Source organism: Acromyrmex echinatior, chromosome 19, assembly GCF_024713525.1.
Source record: "Acromyrmex echinatior isolate Ae372 chromosome 19, ASM2471352v2, whole genome shotgun sequence".
Lineage (NCBI taxonomy): Eukaryota > Metazoa > Arthropoda > Insecta > Hymenoptera > Formicidae > Acromyrmex > Acromyrmex echinatior.
The window spans coordinates 6,764,800-6,773,115 of NC_141870.1; the positions used below are offsets into that span (position 1 = coordinate 6,764,800).

At 33.2% G+C, this 8,316-nt stretch overlaps 1 pseudogene across 1 annotated transcript; it reads right to left on the minus strand.

Annotated features, from left to right (window-relative positions):
• Positions 1-1,144: 1,144 nt before the first annotated feature.
• On the minus strand, positions 1,145-4,941 carry LOC147906685 (uncharacterized; annotated as a pseudogene). Its single transcript, XR_015548315.1, has 4 exons — positions 4,919-4,941; positions 2,997-3,202; positions 2,737-2,887; positions 1,145-2,664 (listed from the first exon to the last, which is right to left on the minus strand). The product of XR_015548315.1 is annotated as an uncharacterized LOC147906685 (transcript).
• Between the last annotated feature and the right edge of the window lie 3,375 nt (positions 4,942-8,316).

Here is an 8,316-nt window from a genome sequence, read left to right on the forward strand (position 1 = left end):
AAGAATTTGTTGTGCCGCTTTCTACATGTCGCTGCATCTCGTCGATATGACGGGATTTCCTAACCTTTATAGTCATCAATATTTAATTTACTTAATATCTTTGTTCGCGAGGCCGTCCTAACATTTTTTTCTTACAGATTTTTTCGTTTTGTGCAAAAACGCGTCAAATAAGTCTAATTTCATCAAAATCGGAGGTGACGACCGTATTACCGAATTAATTATTTATAATAATTATTCTAAATAATTACCGAATTATATATTTTGACAGATTTATCAATTATTTATTGTGATTAATTAAACGATTCCTACTTATTTTAATGTCTTCCAAAATGGACATATGGTCTAGTGATACCGCAATTACTAATAGATTTAATGAAAGAAAGAGCAATTTTATGGAATATTACACGTAGGAATTATCGTAAAAATAATCTGAAAGAAATACAATGGGAAGAGATTAGCGAAAAAATGGGTTTACTATATTCTGTTGCTAGTCTGTCAACTTTATGTGATAAAAGATTTAGATATGAGTTGATAATAAAAATTGATAATAAAAATGACGTAAAAAAATTATTTCTCCTTATTATTATAGCTTTTTTATTTCTTTCTTTTGTTTTAATAAATTGAATAAATTTTTTTTTCTTATTATTATGTTTGTTAAATTATTATGTTTGTTTTATATTACATGTGCAATGCGTTATTGCCAAGTACTGCCCACTCTTGCCACGGCACAGCTCCAGGTCCATTAAAATATGTTGTCCAATTGTTTCGAAGTAAGCGAGCATCAGTTGCATAGCGGTTTCCACCTTGATGGCACAATTGTGCTAAACCATTGACTAATTCCTATTTCCAATCACCAAGTCTTATGTTACCGGTTAATATGTCTTCTTCGTAGAGAAAATTTGGTGGAGTATACATGGAACAACCTACAGATTGACGCAACATATGGAGACAACAGCAAGTCATTGTGATACGAATTGCATTATCAGGATCTCATAGCTGACCGAAAAATTTGAAACCTTGCACCTAGTGTACCAAATCCATTTTCTGAACATTTGGCACGTGATAGTCTATAAAAATAATGTAGCAAATAATTTCTCTGATTAACATTATCCATGATTTGTCAATTTTCATGCAATTCAATAATTTAAATTCGAAAATTATATGATATAGATGTAGATTATATTGATAATTAAAAATTCTTCTGTCTAACCGATTGCGACATTGATCTTTTGGATATGGAGTAAGTAATTTCGTTATGAGAGGAAAAATTTCATCACTAACCAATACATATGGAAAATTGTTGTCCTTCCTTCATCCTGGTAGTGGAGATAGTTGAGGCAAAGAAAGATTATTGCTATTTAAGTGAGATTTGAGACTGCATTTATTCCATATAGAAGAATCACTCATTCTCCCATTAGTGCCTATATCAATATACACAGTGCGACAAATATGTTCCCTGACAGGGCCTGAAAAATCATAATTGAAACAACAAATATGCATATTTTTTGGTTTTATTATTCAAAATATTCTCCTCTTCAATACACTTGTTACAGCGATTCAATAGTGATTCAAATGCATGTTCTAGCTCAGTTTGCGGAATTGCCTCTAGTGCCTGTGTAGAAGCTGATTGGATGGTCGGAATGTCATTAAAAAAGCGTCCTTTCAATTTCAATTTCAATTTTGGGAATAATGAGAAGTCGCAGGGGGCCAAATCAGGTGAATACGGTGGATGGTTTAACACAGAGACACGATTTCGAGCCAAACATTGACGGACAATCAATGAAGTGTGACTTGGTGCATTATCATGCAACAAAGACCAATTTTTCTGGATCACGTATTCGGGGCGAATACGATGAATTCTGCCCATCAATCAACTTCGAGATAATATGCACCAGTAATTGTTTGGCCAGTTGGAACAAACTCTTTGTGGATAATACTTTTGCTATCAAAGAATGTGATGAGCATTGTCTTGATTTTTTATGGAACTTTTCGTACTTTTTTTGCTTGGTGAATTTTTTGACTTCCATTCCGCACTTTGACGCTTAGTTTCTGGATCATATTGAAAGCACCATGTTTCATCACCCGTAACAATTGATTTTAGGAAGTTTGGATTATTTTCTGCGGCTGAACGATGTCTCTGGAATAATTGTTCCATATTAAAATTTCTACCTCGATCAAAATCTTGTTTAACATGAACTGTCATATCTTCGTTATATGTCAACCAAAATGAATGAAACTTTGACAGATGATAGCAAAATGTTCAACCTTTAAAATGCATGTTTGAACGCACAGATGTCGCCACTGATTGCTGAGATGTGGTTCGTGTCCGGGGAACATATTTGTCGCACTGTGTATATGCAAATCTCAAATGTGCATCAAAGATAGCTAACAGTATGCTGTAAAAATCTTTATAATTGTAAACTGATTCGGATTTAAAAGGGACATCTATTCGGATATGTTTTCCGTCCATTGCGCCAATGCAATGATGAAAATTCCATCTCTGTCCAAAGTTATTAGCAACAACAACTCATTCTTTTACAGTTGGCATTCGAAGAAACTCATTTTTTAACGTAGTAATCAAAGCTGTACATACTTTTTTTATTATTGTCGATATCGTACTTTGACCAATTCTAAATTGTAAGCTAAGTAATTCTTGTGATTCTCCTGTAAATTAAAACAATTATTTCAAAAGATATATATAATATATATTATATATTGCACTTGTATAAATCATACCAGTAGCCAGATGACGCAAGATAATAGAAAGCCTCTCAGCAGAAGATATACTTTTTTTCAAATGTATTGTCTTTTTTTGAACAAAAGATAATTAAAGGTTGTAATTTTATCAACAAGTTTTTCAAAGGTATCAGTGTCCATGCGTAGGCATCTATAAATATGATATAAAGTATTATTGTTGTAAAATTGAACTCATTGTGTTTACTCTTTTAGAATCATTTAATATATTAGTTAATTAATCAATAAAAACTGTATCTTACCTTTGAAATCGGTTTGGATCTTCAAGTGACAATTCAAGAAATAAATTATGATGCATACCACTATACTGCCTTCGCAAAAAATATGGCTTAATTCAGACAGAAAGTCTTAATTTACGTTTTTCCTGATTAACTATTATAAGAAGTAATAGACACGCATCAGTCTACGTTGTTGCTCTTGTATAATTATTTCGATAATTGTTGATATTCTTATAGTTAGTATAGAAAGGCAGAAGACAATGAAAGTCAATCAATCACGTCAGTATACTCAATCTGTAGTGTGATTGAACAATCCATAACTGTAATCGTAATGCCACAACGGAGCCTACCCGTAGTATGATTACGCCTTAATGCATGGAAACGCGTGCATGGAAACCAGGGATTAGTCGCAATTCGCAATTGTAAAAAAGGGGACAACAAATAGCACAAAATAAATAAAAAAATAAAAAAAGATCGTCATTTTGTACTCTCTCCTCCTTTCTTTTGTTAGTCAAAAATTTCACATCTACGAGCGAAGTAAGTTGCCGGCTCTGCACGCATGCACGCACGCATGCATGTACACATGCATGCCGCTATGATTAGTTTGCATACAATCTGACGTTTGACAAATAACTATAAAATTAGCAATTTTTTTTTATTGGTGCATGCAAGGAAGTAAGCTATAAAGTAATCCATAAATAAATATAAAAATCATGCATATGCAGCATATACTAGATGGGGTGAAAGGTAACCTCCTTGACCGCCAGAATGCGCCACTACTGCAAAAAAGTTTATGGTGCCTTGTAGTCCGTTCATATTTAGGCAGACATGCCAAGTGGCAGTGCGATACTGCCCTTAGTTTTGTTTTGAGAGCTGATTGTTGTTGACGTGTTTGCGAAAACGATTTTCGTTCTCTCATAAAACATTATTTTTTGAGAGGCAAAACGGCGAAGGAAACAAAAGAAAAGTTGGATAAATATTATGTGGCTAATACTCCGTCAGATTACACCGTCAAATATTGGTTTCGAGAGTTTCGTGGTGGACGCAACTCCACTACCGATGAAGTCCGCAGCGGCAGGCCCTCCGATGCGGTTACCGAGGAAAATGTCAAAAAAATACATGAAATGGTGTTGGCTGACCGGAAAGTGAAGGTGCGCGAGCTAGCAGATGCTACAAAGATTAGTACTGAGCGAACACGCCATATTTTGGGCGAGATTCTGCATAAGAAAAAAATTTTTTTCATTCCCAGGGAGGTTACTTTTCACCCCACCTAGTATGTATGTAGCGCTCAATACATGAACGAATTCTAGCATACATCAGAGCAGGCAACTGTATGCTATCATTCAAGGAATCGAGCATTGTATGATTCCACCTTTAAGATCCGCTTTGATCGAAGATAGGATTTCTCTTAAATAATTACAAAAATTAAAAAATTACAGCATTCGAAAATAACAAACAGCACCCGTACTCTACTAAAATTTATTTTTGTATGTGTGTTCTCTGCGTTCGTTTGTTTGTTTTTGTGCTAAAGGCATTAGACTAATATTTCATTGCTACGTTTTTGTCGCATGATAAAGATATTGATTGGCTATCGAATAATTTTCTTAAATTCTTTCAACAGATTAAAGAAAGGTAAAATAATATTTTAAGCACGAAAATGAACAAAACACATACAATTTTTTTATTAATATTTTAATCTATTTTAATTTGTGTAATGATTTACTTTAAAATAAATGTAAAGCAGAACACAATAAAACAAAAATAAACTTTGCTTAATAGAAGTTCTTTTGCTTTCAATGCAAGAGGAGAAAATGTAAATCACTGTCTTTGTTTTGCTAATTAATTATGTAACAGAGAGTGGCATATCATAGATTTCAAAATTTCTATAATGGTACAAAAAACAAAAAGATTAACCTCGTCTGGTTTATAGCGATACGAGGATTTACTCTGCATTACCTTTCGTCGACATTATTGTGACAATCGAGATTCACAAAGTGCAGGGGTACATATTATTTATTCCGCGTGCGATATTCACGCGAAATGCAATGTCATCGTCACGCTCGTCATCTCGAGAGGAATTCAACGAACAACGAAAGGGAAGACAAGTCGTTGGCTTAGCCAGCGTCGACACAGATGAGCTACATAACGAAGGGTGAATACAAGTGAGAGACACGCAATTTCCGTAATAAGATCGCAAAAATAGGACGGATGGGGTAAGTTTGAGAAGGGTGACGCTACGAATTCTCGGCAACTACAACGAACAACGTTTTCCACCAACGCACAGTGGAATATTTGTTCGATTTATGCCAATTTTCATCAACGTAGCTTTAATCTCTCTCAACTTACTCTTTGCCTTTTTCTAATCTTTAGAATTAGTAAAAGAAAAGTAAGTTGAACTGAGATTAAAGTTAATCTATATTGGTGGATATGGGCATTAGGCGGCCAAAAGTCGATTTTTTAGAACTTACTCTAAGTTGAAAATACTACTTAAGAAATCTGAAGAGTCAGAAAATAATTTATTACCTAATGTCCATTGTTACGCGTAAACAAGTGACAAGTTCAACAGTCGAAACCTTGTTTTGGTAGTATTTTTTCTCGGCGTTCAAAGTAGCAGCTTTTCAAGAATATTTTTTATTCGGTATATAGTCAAGTGAATAGTGATAAAATTATGAAATGTGATAAAATGCTTACGTGTGAATACATTTTAACTATTTTCATCAGGATTAACTATTTTAATTAATTGTAAGTTAAAGCGTTTTGAAAAAATTGTTTATTATTTTCTTGGACAAATTTTAATAAACTCAATGATATTAATAGTATTTTTCTGCGTTTCTCGATAATTTTTTTTATTTTAATTAAAAGGTAAAGATTTCTAATTCACGATTTCGTAAAGCTAGTCGCGGAATTGCGCGGTTTTCCGTGATAAAATAAATTCATTAAAGTATTAATAATAAATATGAAATTCTGACCTCTCATATGTTTATTTCTGATTTCAATTATTTAAATTTTATTTTAGAATAAATTTTATTTTTTTTATTGTGTTCTGCTTTACATTTATTTTATTTAGTCACTGAATGTCAAAATAATGATTCGAATTGATGTTATTATATATACATTTTAAACTTAAACTTATGTTATAATTAAAGAGAATAATTAAATAGTTAAAAATTGTAAAAACTATATTTTTTTTATAAAAAAGTATTTCCTACAACTTAAAATGAATTTGTAAAACGGATTTTTAGATATTTAGATCCACAAAAATAATTTTGGCTGCTTAAATCAGTCAAATACCCCACTGCGCGACGCGGACGTTGCGAACACCGGCGACCGAGCAATTGTAATTAAAAAGTGGAAACGTAGACAGAAATTGTTGACGCTGAAGGCTCAGGATCCCATCACCTCCGAGTGATCGCGACTGATGCGATATGCCGCAACATTGTCGGAATCTATTCAGATGGAACTCAGAGGAGGAAGACATTTTTCTTCTTTTATTTGCAGAGAAAAGTGAATCCAGACGATTAAAAACGTCGTTAAAAGTGTAAAAAAAAACCACGTCACTCCGGAAAACGTTTTTCCGAGGTGATTTTTCTGAGATCTCTTTTCCTCTTTTTTTCTCGTTTTCTATTTCTCTGAATGCAAGTACAAGTTGGTTACATGATGTTCTCAAATTACGACCCAAATGCGACCAGCGAAATGAAGACTTTGTTAAATCTCGGAAAGCAAGTTTCACATTTTAAGGGCAAAATATAAAAAGAAATGCAACGGTCTGAGTTAAATTATAAAACATTATAACGCATTTAGTCAGACCCAAAACATGACACGAGCTAGCTCTCCAGAAACGTGATTTTTAGAAAAATATAACTGAGATTCAATATTTCTACACGAATCATGATAAATCCGAATATCTCAAATCGACATACATTAAAATCGACGAAAATACGCACTGCATAAGAAACGAGAAGTTCCCTTAGAAAGTCGCATGGTGTTCTATCGCATTGCGTTCAAGCATTCGTTTAAATTTCTGACAATTGTCGTGGCCGGTATTTTATAAACGAACCATCTTCACGAGCTCGAATGGGCTCCTTTGATGGCAACGGTAACAATGATGATAATGACGTTTCTTTCATCGGTGCCTTTGAAAAATTAGTGCTTGAAATGACGACGACAGTCTTCTTTTCGTTTTCATAGATGAGCGGGAAAAAAATTTCGACTCAGGCAATTTCACTCGTAATAATATATATAAGTAATAATATATATAAGTTCGTTATAAAGTCTATGAATGGAGGAAGGAAAAGAAAGGGAAAGGACAAATAATAAATAGTCGTTTGGGGTCCACATGAGGCGGACAAGTTGCTAACGATGACATTCGTTTATCACGTACAGCCGCGGCTTTAACCCTTCATGTGTCTTCTAACAGTCTGCGTAAATTTTTCGCTCTTTTCGTAGCTTCAGATAGTATAAGTGGGGAGGAAGAGAGAGTGAAGAGAGAGAGGGAGAGAGAGAGAGCAATTTTGCTCGTGCAAACTGTAATTTGATATTCCCGATGCTACGCGAGAAGTCATTACAGGACTATTTGGATGAGACTTTTTTTTCTTTCTTTTTCGAGAATTAGAACAATTTAGCACTGAGAAAGAAATGAAATTAATGAAATTCTTCGTAGAAAGATATGGAAGAATGATAGCTACATAACATTTATATTTGAAGAATTACCAAGTCGTATGCCAAGTACTCATGCGAAAAAATGGTACTGTGATAAAGCGCAATATTAGATATATTATAATTGAATTCAATTTCATGGATCTGTGAAGCACTAATTTTCAAAACCTGAACGAGCGTGGCAAAGTGTGGAGCTTTCAGTATATTTACAAAACAGCGTCCACAACACTGCTGAACAAGAAGATTTTCTATTTTGACAAAGTTGCATCGTCGCTAAAGTTATGATAGATTGGGCTCTTGTTAGCACTCAATTTCACAACATAATGCACGTGCAGCTCTCTCTTGTTAATCACAACTGTGATAGGTGAAAGAGATAGAGGAATGAAATTATAGTATAGATTTTTTTTTATATGATACGGAATTTTAAATAAAACCTTCTGTAAAGACTCATTTTTACAAAAAAAGCGGAATCGACAGATAGATGCGATTATAAAAATATATACAAAAGCTATTATAAATTAATATATCAATTACTAATTTTTATTTTATGATTTATTTTTACTTATTTTTATTAATTTTACCAATTACTTATTTTTATTTTATGATTTCTTTAGAGCGTAATCATACCTAACAATAAAGAAAATATTTACATACAGAAGAAAATATTTATAAATAATTGCTTATACTA